This window comes from Pollachius pollachius (genome assembly GCF_949987615.1).
Source record: "Pollachius pollachius genome assembly, chromosome: 20".
Lineage (NCBI taxonomy): Eukaryota > Metazoa > Chordata > Actinopteri > Gadiformes > Gadidae > Pollachius > Pollachius pollachius.
In genome coordinates, this window is record NC_136953.1 from 14,950,203 (window position 1) to 14,967,028 (window position 16,826).

A 16,826-nucleotide genomic window follows, 5' to 3' on the forward strand; every position below is an offset into this window, starting at 1 on the left:
CGACCTCAAAAACAAAGGATATTCAGGGTTTGAAGTGAACACTATCCTATCTATCGTATGTGGCCACGGCAGACATGGCTACCACAATGAAAGCGCGGTGTCTGTCTTTGAAAGAGAGCCCATTTATCCAAGCCGGACAGGATTCTAGTGATAATCTTTAAATACCTGCGGTGGCCAGCAGATGGCATTGTCTCAATATAAATGCATCCTCACCGCCACCACTCAAACCCCACCCATCCCCTTACAGTGCTGTCGCCTATGTCTCCTCTCAGGCAGGCGACGCCCATTATGTGTACGTTTATCGACGCGTCACCTATGGTGGCCATGTCACGAGGGGATGGCCAACGTTTGTCCAAAATACACTTATTGTCTTGCCCAGCCTATAATGAAGTACGTATTGATTGATTGCGTTTCGCTCTCAACCGCCCTCCCTCTTTCTCCCTCTCTTTTCTGCTCATACAACAAACACGGGCATGCCATCACGCATGCACACGCACACTTTTTTGGACACACACGCACACACACACACACTCCACACCATCTGTCTGTGCATTCTTCCATATCTTTTTAACCAAGAGCAGTTGGAGGCAGGGGGGGAGAGAGAGAGAGAGAGAGGGAGGAAGAGAGATCTGTTCATAATTCGACTTCTTCCACCCTGCAATTAACGCCCTATGGGGTGGAGCGAAGCCCAGTCCACTACAGGACTCCGCCCTCGGTCCCAGCTCCCGTCTTCCCCTAATGGCTGAGAACAATTAGAAAAGATGCTCCTAGAAGCTAATCATCTCCGTCGCTCGTTTCCCCATTGAGAGAGTATTGCTGTTTTCCGTCAGTGCTCAGACACTTTGGTGGAACACGGGATTCCAGATGTTCTTCCACGCCACACACTTCCATGAATGGAGCACATAAAAGAGCTAATTACTCGACTACAATAAGTCCCTTGGACCCGATGGAGTAAAGACCTTATCGCGTCGTTTCACATCGTACAGCTCTCCCCACTCTATGGAGAAAGATGATAACAGTGGGCACGGCACAAACCACTATTACTCATATGTCCTTAAAAGTTGAACACACAAACACACATTCAACTGTAGTCTATAGCATAAACACACCAACAGCTTTGTGGCAGCCTGCGCACCAGTGTGAATAATTCCTATGCTTATATATTTATTTAGAATGTCCTATATTTGTCGCATTTTGCAAAACACAGCAGAATTAGGTGGCAGCATTTCTGCATGGAGAGATAGAGAGTCGGTAGGACGGGCAGGGAGGGAAAGTGTATTTGTAAGTCCCATGAGGTCATTTCATATCTTCGTTCTGGTGGTGCGGGGGGGGGGAGTCGTCTGCATTATTTTTATATGATTACCTCTCCAGCGGTTGTCGCGTATCGCTGCCCGTTCAATCATTTCGAGAATAATAAATGTGAAAAAAAAGAATACTGTTGCGTGCAACAGCCCTGTCACATCATCAGGCCACAGGAAAAATCGAATAAACAACCACCATAGTTTACCAATCGGCGTCCTTTGGAACCGAGCACGCAACACACTCTTTGCTTCATCGGGCCATCACCTGAATTGCGCCACGAGCAGTGTGTGCGGTCCACTTTAGTAATCTACACCCAAATCCGTTCCGCCTCGTGCAGTCTCTCCATTTAGACAGCGGCGATGCCCTGGGTGCTGTGGCGGCGCTGGCGGCGAGATGGGGAATGGCAGCTATCACCTGGAGGTTTAGCCGCCACGGCTACCGCAGCCGCTGTTGCTGTTATTATGATGACGATGATGTGTGTGTATGTGTGTGTGTGTGTGTGTGTGTGTGTGTGTGAAAACTGATTGCTGCAGCCTGGTGGATGTGGGCCAATGTGATATTAACGTAGTGGCGCAAGGGTTGAGGCAGGGGCCGGGCGTTGCCTGCGGGGCCGACACAGTGCGATCCGAGGTCCCCAGACACATCAGGAGTGTGGGTTTCCCGGCACCGGCGGAGGGATCATTTATAGATCCGTTTATATTTACATGGCAGGTCCAGCCCCCAATGCCTCAGACCCGGCGTCATCTGAGCATTTGATTCAGAGGTTATCTTTAATCCAATAGCCGATACATGAGTAACTAGGTGATGACCGTGACCATGTGAGGGGACGGATTGATGGAGGGCTGGAGATAAAGGGATGGATGGATTCAAATCAAGTGTATTGATATCAATACTGAGACTTATTGATCTTTAGACGTTTGATATCAATAGCAGTCAATACTAAGACTGTGATTTTTGCCTTTAATGGAAATAACAGTTGAAATTCTTCATAGGTTCCAGGTTACACATCATACACTCCCGCAGACTTGACAGACACACAGCCACATACTAGACATAAACCAGCTGTATGACACCCACAAGTGTACCATATCGTAATTGTTTATACACATGGAAATCAACAGCAATGGAACAAAAAATGCTGCATTCATTAGATGCCTTGAACAAGAGCCGGAACATTTTTAACAGGGTGATTTTATGCCCCATGAACTGTTTGCATATCATAAATCTTAAAGACGCTCGCTTTCCGAAACCACTATGAATGTCACTCGAGCGCCCTGCCAATAAAGTTCCCGGGGAAAAACGTTTGATAGCGGCGGGCGCCATGGGCAGCAGCCTTCGTGTTTACCCCCATAGTAGCAGCAGCAGTGCCGTGTCCAGACTTGTAAATCAGGCCCATTGAGGGAGTGCATAATGCTGATGATTATGGCTGGGCCAATCGCATGGGAGTCCTCGGAGGGGGGGGGGGGGGGGGGGGGCATGGGCCCAGAACTGAAGCGAAGGCTGCGAAATGGAAGGGTGTCTTTAAACCCCCCCCCCCAAAAAAAAAAAAAAAATAGGACTCTAAAGTCCCTCGATGGATGGTAATGGCGTGTCTGGCAGTTGGGCCACTTAAATGTACATCAGAGACTGTAAACAAAACATCGGAGGCGCCGGTCGCGTTGGAGCGCTGCTAACGTTAGCATACTCATAAGAATTTACCGAATTTGAATGTGGGGGAAGGCGAAGTAACAGCGGTCCGATGAAACATAAAAGATAAGTAAATGTGTATAGGCAAACGTAACTATTATGGCGGTACTCAATTTGTGATGTGGGGAATGCCATTCCGTATTTTGCGATTATTTTTGCAATCATAGAGTTGGTCCAGCTCATGTATGCCCTACTACTACTGCTACGACTGTGCTTCGGGAGCAATCAGTCACTCCCATTGATCGCCGGCAATGATAATATAATCAGACGTAAAGCCCGACAAGGCTAGCCGCCCCAATATATCAGAGTTGCTGACTGTAGAGCTATGCACAGGTCATAAACCCTCACCTTCCCTGTTTGACCCTGCATCAATTTGGCCCTTTCCAATATGAATGCAAATAACAATGCATTTCGCTTGACATGTTTATGGTTATCTCTCTCTCTCTCTCTCTCTCTCTCTCTCTCTCTCTCTCTCTCTCTCTCTCTCTGTGCACGGATGCTCCTAAAGCACGGTGATGTTACAACACTAATGGGATATAAAAGGTAACCTATGGCTCATTGCTGGTCCTTTTCAAGAAAGTCACCCACGCCATACTTGCCTTACCTAAACATACACACAATTCTGTTCCGCACAAGGGTGCATATACACACACGCGCACGCACAGACACACACGCACACACACACAAACACACATGTATAAAGACACACGTACACCCTCACAAACTCACACCGCACGTGCATTCATGCACACCAAGACCCCTACACACACACACACACACACACACACACACACACACACACACACACACAGTAACTCCTACATGCCCTCCACCCCAGTCACTTGTGTATGCATTGAGCTGATAAGTACCGCGGTTCATTTTCCCCATGGCAAACCACAGTGAAAAAACTGGGAAGTAATAATTGCTTTGGGCGGGGGGGACGAGGATGGCTAAATATGCTTGATTGCCTCCTAAGCCTCGTTGCTGTGTAATGAAATATAGCTGCAGCAGACAGGGGTGCCGGTACGATAGCCTTCTTGTCACGGTGTCACTTAGAGTTCCCTTTATTTGGCGGTTTGTTTATTTCACCCCCCCCCCCCCCCCCCCCCCCAACACACACACACACACACCCTTCCTGTAACGTCCTGTGCTGTGCTGTCATCCTGTTTTGGTCCTAGCTATCCCCCCCCCCCACACCACACCACACCACTCGCGCCTTTTTCGCCTTTTCTCTTCAGAGTCCATCGAAGGCGTTTGTTGAGTTGAAACACGTATCTTGGCGTTGGCGTAATAATCATGGTCGGGTTGGAGGGGCCGGGCAGGCGGAGGGGGGAAGTATTCCTAATTGAGTATTCTTTACCTCGTCAAAATGGCAGCCGCCCTAATGTTCGTCTGTTCTACAATTTAATTTGCACTCATTAGTTGGAGCAGGGAGTGTCGAGGGGAAGCAGGAGACTGGGGACAGGAAGTCAGACACACACGGCGTTGATTCAGAGTCAGAGCAAGACATCTGACACGCCAACCTTCTTTTATTTATTATGTTGTGTTCATGATTGTCAATAAGGCTTTGTGATCTAAGTCACTTGAGCTTGATAATTAGTGTTGGTTTCAAAGTATGTTTGTGGTGTTCAATCCATTTTGTAGTTTGTGTCTGTAGCTTTGTGTTTTTAATTGCGACACTAATCAACACAACAAACTCCTGGGCAGCACTAAATTATATTTATGTAGATGATTGAAATTAAATGTCGCACACAAAATAGCAGAGCGATGCATTTTATACTCCGATTTTTGTGAAAAAGACACAATGCTAAATTGTCCCCATTGGTTCAATAAGTAGCTAATCACTTATATGAATATTTGTCCACAGGCTGGTTTGAGACCAGAAACATCTGCTAATGCATTTAGCATTTGAAATGCCCTGGAACAGCCTCAGAGCACATTAAACACTAGTTTATGGCCATTTTACACTCTCTTTATTTATATATTTTACGCAAAATAACTAATTTGTTGTGCTGCTTCAAGGAAGATTTAACAACACAGGTTTTTTGTTTTAGTCGGCTGAGGCAAATGGTAATTGTCCGTAAGTGTTGCTTAGTAACTTGGGACCACACTTTAACACAGCCCTTTTGATTGAATGTGCATAGTGAAATAGTACAATCAGCTATTTATTATGCATGCCATATATCAATTGTAAGATAATTTTTATGATTCCAACTACAGGAAGTCTCTGTGTTCTAGTGTTGAGCATAACATTTACCCACTTTGTTTGGTAATGTTTAGTTTTTTTCATAAAAGTGCTCAAGAATGACGACAAGTTATGGACATTGGGGATCAAACCCAGTACCTTTCGTGTGGGATTGGAACATCTTCACTATACTGCCATGTGGTATATTTGTAGTTTCAACTGGTTTACAAATTATGATTAAGCCAGACATTAATTAATTTCCAATAACAATGGCGACCAGCGTTTGTCTGAGCTGTTAATTCTCTAAAGTGTCAATGGTAAACATGGAATCAACTAACAAAATCAGGTCATCGGTTAAGACTAACAGCACAGGGTTTACATTGTAGTATTCTGTAATCCTAAAGAGGCCAGAGATCAACCAAAAATGAAGAAGGCACAGTGTCCAAGATTGGTTCCAATCTTATGTTAAGATAGTACAAAAATGTGCCTTTAAAAATAACAATAATTGAAAATCCGGTAAGTCACTTACAAGCCATCAATCAAATCACCCAATAAATCAATCATCAATAAAACTATCCCAACAACATCACCTGTCTTGCAAGACAGTACAGATCATAGCTGTTATGCTCGGCGTGATTCTTCTTTTGGCCTGTGATTGCCGCACAAGTCTGATGACCACCAATGACACCATTCCTCCTCTTATACTTTTCTTCCTCTTTTCTTTTTGTATCCACAGTTCTCTTTCCTGAGACGTAAACCGCAAGATGGCGCTTGGGAAAGGTAAGACCAAAATAAATCTCAAAAGTGTGATTGTTGGACGGTTCCGACAGCGTTTTTAAAAATATTTTTTACTCTATATCGTCACGCTTGTTTGCTGTGCGCTTGTCTTTCCCATGAAGCAGAAATACATCTTAGTCTCTGTATTTTCCACTGTTTTGTTCTAGCAGTGGTGCTGAGGTGTGTGTGAGCTGCGCTGCATTGTTGTGCTCGTGCACGGTGCTGATGTGCACGGGCGTAGAGATGTTGATTCCAGCGTGATCACTGATTCCAGTTAGGCCCTTGGTCATTCCAACTGAAATGGTCTCATACAGTGGTACAACAATAGCCCGGGAACCAAACCAATGTGGGCTCCTCCTTTATTTCAATGGCATTTGCGACTGTCCCCCGCAGTATTTTTCCAGAAAATATGTCTCTAATGACCAATTGTACCAATTGAGAGGGTTGCAGTTGGGGGCACCAATTATATATATGTTTTTAAATATAACAAATCCCATATGAAAAAAAAAGGTTTTCCTTTTTTCATTTTGCATTGCCAATCTCATTGGCTCTAGTAACCCTGGTTGCATACGGTGGGAACACTGGTCTGTCCAAGACATCACCAAGACACCCATAGAATAACAAAACGCCTGTTCTAGAGCAGCCCCAGAACATGTCAAGCCAAATACGTCCAGCAACACACAACATATTTCGGTGACTTCCACTCAATGCCTGTTAGGTCTTGACCCATGGCAGAGTATCAGGGGGGTGGGGAGGGATGGACTGCATGCGGCAGTCCATACGTTTCCCCTATTTTTTAAGTAACTGATGGCAAGATGGGAGGAAAGGGGGAGGACTGACTGGCACTGATGGGACCAAACTAGGTCTGTGCTGCTGCCGGTCTGGGCATCCAGGGTGCTCCCGGCCAGGCTGATTGATAGAGTGTGATGAGACTGTCACTAAGCAAAGCAGAGATAGGCAGGAGATGGAGGGAGAGTGGAGGGGGAGGGAGGGAGGGAGGGATGTGGGCTGACCACGAGCGAAGGGGAGATAGAGAGGAATGAATTTGGGAACTTGTGAAGGATGAAGTGGCGGGAACTGAAGAGGCTGGATGGAAAGTATTTTGGACAGATGGAGGATGTGTTGTATGTGAGTGAGTGAGTGTGTGTGTGTGTGGGGGGAGGCTTTGGGGAGTTGTTGGTCGATGGGAAGACTGGGAGATGAGAGAGAGAGAGAGAGAGAGAGAGAGAGAGAGAGAGAGAGAGAGAGAGAGAGGAATAGTCAACCAAACATGCCAGGAGATTAAGACAGCGTTACATGCAGGATTGCGCGCACAATAGTTATATGGATGTGACCTCACACTGAACCATAATACAGCATAATAGCATTTATAAACTGCATCAGTACAGCAGCCCACAGGCTTAAATGGCCACCTTCTAATCTTAAGTAGGCCAACAGGCCTACCATGATAGCACCACCATGACGCTCTGATGCTAATCACGACAAAGACGTGATTGCATTTTATAAATAATATATAGAGGGTTAGTGTTGGGGGTAATTGCTGTGTAAATCAATGACGAAGCAAGGTGTATTACAGGGACCTTCCGACAAATGTACTTATTGTAAGTCGCTTTGGATAAAAGTGTCTGCTTATAGCCCTAAATGTAATGTAAAAGTAAATGTTTTGGTGTTGGCTCAAATTCTTTGAAAACGTTCAGCCTTTAACAATACCTACAAAATACTAAAACTGCTATTGTTTAATAGCTTGTGCCAACACTATTTTCCATTTAAGTCTGATCCTCTCAGAGCCAAAATCAGCTGTTAAAATCCATATTTGATTGACAGGACAGTTCCTGATCAGTCAGACGTCAGAAATGTGGTCTTAGTGGTAAAATGCCAGATCTTGTCCTTTTGACAACATTCGTGAGAGAGTAGACCTACCTGGAAACCCATCGGCTTCCTATTTGTTTTGGTATTTTGCTGAAAATCCTCTCCTTTAATCCTCTCAATTTAATGTGGTTAATTGTGTGGTCGCACGTTTGCATGCGCATGTGTGTCTATGGACGCTCGCGCAGAACGGTGTGTCTCCGTTTCCAACTGTAAACACAAGCGTGCCGTCTGTACCCATGCCTTTGCACGTGTACGCCCCTGTGCATGTTCAATCATTTACAGTGTTTGTGTGTGTGTGTGAATAAATACAGTTGTGTTAGTGTGCTTGTGTGTGTTTACACAAATATGACTACATACTTGTTTCTTGTCAGAAGAATGAGATTGGCATCAAAATGGCATTACGGCTGACCTTTCATAGGAAATGTCTGTGCTAGAGTCGGGAAAGGAGGGTTTGGTGTGCGTGTTTGTGTTTTCGTGCGGACGTGTGTGTGTGTGTGTGTGTGTGTGTGTGTATTCCTCAGGAGGAAGCCTGAGATGGGAACCTCTTATCTGACTTCTGCTCCCTCACCCCTTGACACTGCCACAAACCTCCGTCCCCCTCCATCTCTCTCTCTCTCTCTCCTCCCTTCTCCCCTCTCAGCTTGTTTCCTATTCCCCCTGTTCCTCTTTCTCAACCTCCCTCCGTCTCCCTCCAGCTCTCTCTCTCTCTCCCCCCTTCTCCCCTCTCAGCATGTTTCCTCTTCCCCCGGTTCCTCTCTTTCTCAACCTCCCTCCGTCTCCCTCTCTCTCACCTGCCCAACTCTCTCTGTTCCCCTCTCTCAATCTCTCTCCCTCCTCTCTCACCCTATTCCCCCTTCTCCCCGTTCCTCTCTTTCCCCCTCCCTCTTCCTCCTCTCTCCCCCCTCCCGAGCTGGAGGGTCTCCCCCATGTGCAGTCCTAGCGTGGTTGAAGGCGGTTCAGGTGGAATGAGTATCCGCCTTCCAGGGCCAGCAGCGCCACGCTGTCATCACAGCCCGCCCCGCACAATTGCAGCTCACATTTGGCAGATCGGATTTGCACTCTCACTCGCTCTTGCCCTCCCTCTCTCTCCCCCTCCCTCTCTCTCCTCCTCCCTCTCTCTCCTTCTCCGTCCTTCTTTCTGTCCCTTGCCCTCTCCTCCTCCTCCTCCTTCCTTCCTTTGGTTCCTCCCTCGTTCTCTCCCGCTCTCTCTCTTTCTCCCTCCTTCTTTCTCTCTATTCCTCTCTCCTCCTCCTTCCTTATTTCTGTCCCTTGCTCCCTCTCCTTCTCCTTCCTTCTCTCTCTCTTTCTCTCTCCCTCCCACCCTCCCGTCTCTCCGTCCTCCGTATTTACAGCCACTGAGTGACAGCCAGCGCAGAAATACAAGTGGTCGAGGAAGAAAGAGAGAGGGTGTGTGTGTGTGTGTGTGTGTGTTTGTGTGTACATGTGCGTAGGTGGGTAGTGTACAGATGTCCTAGTGGATGTAAGGAGAGAGGCATTTAATATCTCCCACTGTTGCTGGGTGGGGTGGAGGGCTGTCTGAGAGAAGACACTTTGCATAAGCTCAAAGGACACGTAGTATTGCTGTCACCTCAATGAAGAAAACCTCCCTGGGACTGGTGGATGCTGGAATATATTTCAGCGGATGAGCTGAGATTTTGCCATTATGAGTGATGCCAGCAATAATCCTGTTAGATTGCTTGCCCGTGCCAAAATGAACCTGATATACCCACGCTAAGGAGATACCGCACATCTGATACGGACGGCAACGATGCTGTTGCATGAATTCCCATTTTCTCAGAGCTGATGGAGACCAAAAATGTGATTTTGCCGATTTCCACAAACTGCTCCATCATTTGATACCACATCACTGATATGAACTCTGAAACTGAATAAACTGGAATAAACTGGAATAACTAGGACCAAGGGAGCAAGTGGGGGCAAGGCCAAGGGTGAAGCAATTCAAGAATGATATACTAATAGGCAAGAATTAGCTATTTCGTGTCTAAAACCACTGGACTATGGCTGGAGGGACAATGTACTTGTGCACAATGGGCAAGATGCTGAGACGTAAACATCCGATAAACGAGGGCTATAGCAATTATATTCTTGCATCTATAATGCATAGCCTAAGTGCTGTTGTCACTTAGAAAATGTCGGGTTTTTTTGGGCAATTTTTTTCATGCATTTGATTGCCCCAAATGCCCAAAGGTCTGTGTTAAATGAAATGAACAGAATCATTTGAGCATTTTTTTAATTTCACAACATTTGATACCATATTTGTAAACGATGAACGCTTAATTGGTCAAAATATGATTGTCAGTACCTGTAACCTAATGAGACAAATGTGTCATTTTAATCCATTAGGGAGAATAGACTCTTTCATTACTGGTTTTGGGAGCTACCATAATAATTCGTCATTGCTGATAACCAGAATGATTGTGGATTGATCTGGTGACCATAGCCGTAGACCTACAGGTTGGCCAACTCTCTGTCATCAATACCATAAAAAATTCATATTGATTGGGCAAGCTGGTTATGAATCTTGAATAGACAGGCTCAAGTACCCTGTGGGATTCCTAGTGTACCTCTTAATGGATTACGAACCGATGTGAAAGATAAATCATTATCTGGTTTTCATTATTTTCTTTGAAGCAACTGGAGACAGAAGTTGTGTTTGTTTGTTGTTTTGCCTTTTAGCTATTATAATGTGGAGGCTTTCACAATATTACTCAATTTATTTCTGAGTTTATTTGATCAATATCAAACCAATTTGATTTGATGCATGTATAATTAACTTCTATGTTTCACCATGAAGGGTGCAGTGATGTCATACCCAAACACAAGATAACCTTTAACATGCGTTCAATATACAAATGACCTGATTTGTATCAACGCTTATTTGATGTGACTGTATTTTCAGCAATTGCTGACCATGTGTCAGACATGTAGGCCAAAAAATAGCCTATTGCAGTACAATCAATACATAAATAAATGTGATTTACCTTCTTGAAATCAATGCATGGCAGCCTCGCAGATTTTTCAAGCATGTGTTTTGTTTTTCAGTTTCAACCTCGTGCAACTGAGCCTTTGAGTCGTTTCTTCAGTTTATTTGTTTGTTTGCCTTTTCAAACGCCAGACTATGGCATCCTACTGACACCAGACTGCTGATATATATGAGAGAGAGAGAGAGAGAGAGAGAGAGAGAGCGCTGTGTTTTCAAGCAGATCTTGTTGAAGGCCTTTGTGGACTGCCACCAAAGTTTTCCTCAACAGCAATAATGGACAGCATTTTGTTCACATATATATATATATATATATATACATACAGTGTGTGTATATATATATATATATATATATATATATATATATATATATATATATATATATATATATATATATATATAACTGACGAGAGGAAAGAGAGGGGAGAACATGTTGGTGTTTTCTCCATTCTGCCGAAGACGGCTGAGACATGATCACACTTTGTTCTGAGTGAAGGGGTGAGGTGCTCAGAGCTCTGCTGGGTGGATGGATGAGACACGCAGACTTTAGGGGTGAAAATAATCAGCAGCCCTATATGACAAGTGGGATCTATAAATATGTAGAGAGACAAAGGGGCGAGTGACAAAGAAACATAGACAAAGAACAGAGCTGGATAGCGAGAGAGCGCCGATGAGAGAGGCACAGAAAGAAAGATTGAGAGAGAGAGAGAGAGAGAGAGAGAGAGAGAGATGGGGGGGTCACAGATAGAGAGAGAGAGGGAGGGATATAAAGAGTAAGAGGGGAGAGAGAGAGCCCACAAGAGAGCCAGTGGGAGATGGGAGAGTGGATGATTGAGCGGGAGGAAGCAAGGTGAAGCGGGGGAGAGAAAGCGAGAGAGAGAGAGCGAGAGAAAGCGGCCACACGCCACACTCTGTAATAACAGTGGTGACATTCAGATAGAAGGCTCTCACAATGGGAGCAGGCTGAGGCAGCATCCTCTATGCAAATAAAAGAGAACACATCCAGAAATATTAGCTGGCGTCAGGGATTTCTACAGCACACATTGATAAACCACTTGACCCTTGGCATCAAGTGTGCCTGTGTGTGTGTGTCTGCTCGCATGTCTTGGTGTGCGTGCCTGCGTGTGTGTGTGTGTCTGCATGTGTGTGTGTATGTGTGCGTTCGCATGTCTTGGTGTGTGTGTGTGTGTGTGTGTGTGTGTGTGTGCCTGCCTAGGCGTGTGTGTGTGTGAGTGTGTGTGCTCGCATGTCTTGGTGTGCGTGTGTGTGTGTGTGTGTGTGTGTGTGTCCCGGCACAAGGCGCACACCCACTCAAACGAAAATATGCATGCACAGCGAGCCAAACACATTGAATAAGGAGGGCTATTAATAGAGCTAATGCATACTAGAGGTCTCTATAGCTAATTGCACATGTTGGCGCGTTGCAAGGATTACCGCTAATGCCATTTGTTCACTTAAGGGACCACAAGTGCACAGTCACACACATGCATCTGCACGACAAGGGTTCATTAGACGCATTTCAAACACCCGGAGTGCACAGGAGTTCAACTATCGGCTGTGTTCGGAAGACTGATTGGCATTCCCATTGAGCGCCGACTTAATTCTGACTGTCAAGGTACCGGGAATACCTGCGGTTCGCTCATAATTTAAAATAACGCAGAGGATCATTAGGTGTCAGTTAAGGAAGGAAGTGTGTTGATGGATATAAGGCTTTGTAAGGGGGTCAAAAGAGGGACTCTGGGAATTAATTTGATATCTGGGAGCATACACACACACACAGGCAACGACACACGCACACCTAAGCATTTTCTATTCCCTTTTAAGTGCCCAGATATAAATGACAGGCCGTCGTGATTGGAATAGAAGCTTTTCATGTTTGAACCCACCGGGGTTTATAAAGACTGCAGATATCAGCAAATCCTAACCCACGGCACGGTCAATACCCATTATAGGAAAAGCAATAGTCAATCGTGGTGCTCTTACATGCGGCGGCTTTTATTTGTTTGCCTTCAAAAGCCCCCATTGCTTTCCACAACAAAGTGATCAGGGATGAATGACTCACAACACTGGATTGTACTCTTTTTAAAAGCTGAGCTAAAGCGTTGGAATCCCTTGAGCGTTAGAGCCCCCTCAGGTATATGAAGCAGCTGTCACGATTTGAGGATAGCGTTTGACATCACGCGTGGAACGCTGTAGTCTGTCCGAAAGCAAAGGCCAAGTGGTTCAGCGTCGGTCCGTCATTGTCGTGAGCGAGGAGAGGAGCTGTGTTGTGATTGCTGCTTTGTTTGGGATTTTATCAGTACAAATATTGTTGGATGGAGCAATTTGTGTTCCTTTTTATCCAATCAAATTTGTTCATTGATTGTTTTTACTTTCCTATTGGATTGTACTTCTTTGTACATATATATTTTTTTTTATCACACAGCTAGCAAAGCACCGTCCTAGACAATAGCTCTAGCTGGCTAATAGAGCAAGCATGCCCACTGAGTTATCTGATGTGACCCAGATATGCCTCTCAAATCAAAAGCTTTTCAATTACAGTGTAGTGGTTGAGGTGACAAAAGTATTAGGTTGGAAGCCCCATTGTCTTTTGAGACTACAGCTGTCCGTAAGCAAGATGCCTACAGGTACTCTATATTAATATAAAGCTACAGACTGTCACTTATCCTACAACAATCCCTAGTGATGTATTGTCTCCAAACATCAGCTAACCCTGAACTTTGATTCCAACCAAACCATTGTGTTAACGGAATCACTTATACTAAAGCAGTGCTTTGTGTTTCGAACAGTGCAATTATAATCCTGGCACCAATCCCCCCCCATACGTGTCTGATATGGGGGACAGTCAAAGACTCAAACCATGGATCACCTCTCATGCCCTCTCTGGGTTTTGTCTACAGTGAGAGATGCTCGGCAGGTACATTAATCATTTGTCACAAGACAACGGTTGGGAAAATGACTGCCGGCGTTTGTCCCACTCAAATCTGACTCTAACGTGAGCGGGAATGTATTAAAAATAAAGGAGGTCCTATGGTTGAGTGGACGTTGAGTGTGTGTGCTTTTCGTTTGTTTGTGTGTTTGAGGAAGGGAGAATGGCGGCACATAGATAAGTGCTTGCCGTGCACTATTTTATGGGAGATGAGCCGGAGACAAGCCTGAGTGACTTCAAAGTTTTCTCGGGGCTGAAATGAGATTTGGGAAGTGTGAGAGAAAGCTAATATCTTCATACCTTATACCAATAACATCCCAGCCAGGGCATGAATGCCCTATGCTGAACACAAATGGAGTATGTGTACCGAAAACAACCGAAAACCCAAAGACAAACAGAATTGGAAAAACGAAACCTGGGGAAATGTGTATCTGACTGCCTTCAACGACCGACGGTATCCAGTGCGCGTCGCGGATCCGGACTTTTCTTCATCTGAAAGTTCTCATTTGAATCCACACCTGTGTCAGTCTCAGCCTTACATCTTAACCTAATTTCACGGTCGGTGGCGTTCGGATGGATGGCTCAGCGGCGACTTGTACGCTGGGCAGAGGCGAGTGAGTGAGCACCGTAATTGTGTGTGTGTGTGGTGTGTGTGTGTGTGTGTGTGTGTGTGTGCGAGGAGGAACGTGGAGACATTGACGGGCTGAGGAGCACGTCTACAATATAGCTCCTACAAAAGCAGGGAGAATTGTGCTGGGCGGCCAGACGTTAAACCTCTGACCTTGTACTTTGTTCCGCCGTTGACAGAAAATACATTAGGTCCCTCCGCAAGGCAATGACTTCCCATTCAGCGTGTGAGGTTTAAAATCATTATGCTGTAACCTGCTTAAATTACAGTTACAAAATCAGCCAAAACAGATCGAGCAGGTCAAATCACGATAACTGAAATTACGAGATGATGACACAGGGTCAACCACATCTTTAATGTTCCCCGGCGCACGGAAAATAAACACGTTTTCGAGGGCGTCACCGTGCGATGTTTACAAAGTCCACTGCCGTTATTAATGGGCGAGCTGTGTCACGGAGATGGCAGGAGAGATGCCAACTGTCATGTGCAAGGTACAACATTTTTCTTAAATTACTATCAATAGCTCTCAAAAAAAGGCCCTCGAAAACCCACATCAAGTTTAATTGCTCAACAAGCACAAAAGGCGAGAACCAACAATACCCCTATTTTGGATTCCCCTCGTGGTCTAACTGCTTGTTTAGCGAGGAGGGAATAACAACAATTACGTCGGAGAGGAATCAATTTTCGGATAGGCTGGCTTCTGTTCGAACAATGGAAAAGAAAATTGAAAGTGTAACACCGGTGAAATTTTCAATTGTAGAGTAAAAAAATTAGCTCAGACTTTTTTTGATATATGTATTGCTTTCCAAATAAAGAAATACATGTATTTTTAAGTCATTCATCCTTTGTGGTGTAAACACCACGAATAAAGAAATACTAACTGAAACGACAGAAAAAGATATGGTAGCAGACATATCTTTGTGGCTGTATGAGGATCCTCTCTACAGTCTCATTGCTTTATTTCAATTTTAGTTTTTCGCCCGTGACGACGTAAGCGTTCCAGCAAAGAACAAAAGACAATTGATTCTGCATGGGAATAATGAATGGCCATGCAGTATTGACCAGTGACCACAGCTTTGTCACTATCCCCGAAGAGGGTCTTCTTCAAACTGCTTGCTAATATTTACGCCTTGGGCTTATCTTGTTTGAATAGAAATATTGAGCTCTTTTGTTATAATATATGTATTTTGTAAATTGAATTAAAACGTTCTTGAAGAGAGAGCCATTGAGCTGTGCCTACTACGCTAATCTTTACCAGATAGGCAGTACTAATGCATTCATTTATGTCTGCTTTTAAGTATTTGCCTTCAACTTCGACTCATCCCCCTCTCCCAGTTGTTTAAATACAAAGGTGGCCAATAAGCAAATGCATCTCCAGCTTCAAGCTGTATGAGATAAACTGCCTGTAGACCGTATGTATGTGGATTGCTTTGAATGAACTTCAACACAGCCTCCCTAATGAAATCCCTGCTATGTATCGTTGTATTCCTCAATCTTTGCATACATGAAGTGAGTGTCAGTGCCAATTTTCATAAGTTAAGATAAATAGAGTAATTTCAGGATTTCATCACCTGAATATTTTTTCAAGGCATTTAATTTCCTGTTTCGTTTCGTCCCTGTGGATTTGGAGTTCTAGTAAAATAAGCACTTAGTCACAGAGTTGGCAAGCTCTCTTAAATTACAATAATTACATTGCATTCAGAGTGCCCCGCACAAATGCAGAAAATAATTCAAATATGCATGTTATCCTTTAATACAGTCCCCCACAACGCTTTTACACTCATTAAAACGCCGCTTCTTTGGACTCAAATTATATTACACGCGTAACGCCAGATTAGGAAGACGACTGTAGTGCAGGCCACATATGCAGTATCGTAATGTACCTATCAGCCGAACAAACCCGACGAACCATAATGTGAAGCCCAACCCACGCGGAACAGAAAAGCCTCCATTCCTCCCCACGGCCGACCGCTGGCGGGCTCGTCCGTCTTCATCGGATCCACCCGTACGGCGGAGCCACAGAGCGGCCTTGTTTCCTGGCGTCTGTCCTCGGCTGTCAGGCTCTGCGGACCGCGAGACGAGACACAAGCAATGCCCAGAAATGACCTGATAGCATCTGCCCTACTATCCGGCCAGCTAGTCAGGCAAGGGTCGTGTATAAGGAAATATATGAATCTGAACATTTTCTTTTGCTTGTTTGTGAAGTATTTTTTGAATTTCGAGACTGCACAATGAGACAGTGGAAAAATGTCAGCTGTTGACCCTAAAGACCGAACCCGACCGAGGACGTCGTTGGGCCCTTGACCAGTAACAAGGGACCGTCCCCCCAGTACTTTGGACCAGTGACCGTGGGAAAAAGCTGTCATGTAGACCCTGAAGACTCCCAGTGTCAGCTGTTCTTTGTGCTGCGATGGTTCTCAGGCCCTAACGAGGGGCGTGTGAGGTAAGA

The 16,826-nt window shown here is 45.0% G+C and overlaps 1 protein-coding gene across 7 annotated transcripts in view; it reads left to right on the forward strand.

Moving 5' to 3' along the window:
- LOC307090792 (receptor-type tyrosine-protein phosphatase delta) overlaps nucleotides 1-16,826 on the forward strand; it is a 361,739-nt gene that overhangs the window by 146,272 nt on the left and 198,641 nt on the right. For all 7 annotated transcript variants that reach the window (XM_079757563.1, XM_079757560.1, XM_079757565.1 and 4 more), the window contains exon 6: nucleotides 5,910-5,953. The gene's annotated coding sequence lies outside the window, so the exon portion shown is untranslated. The remainder of the gene's footprint in view (nucleotides 1-5,909; nucleotides 5,954-16,826) is intronic.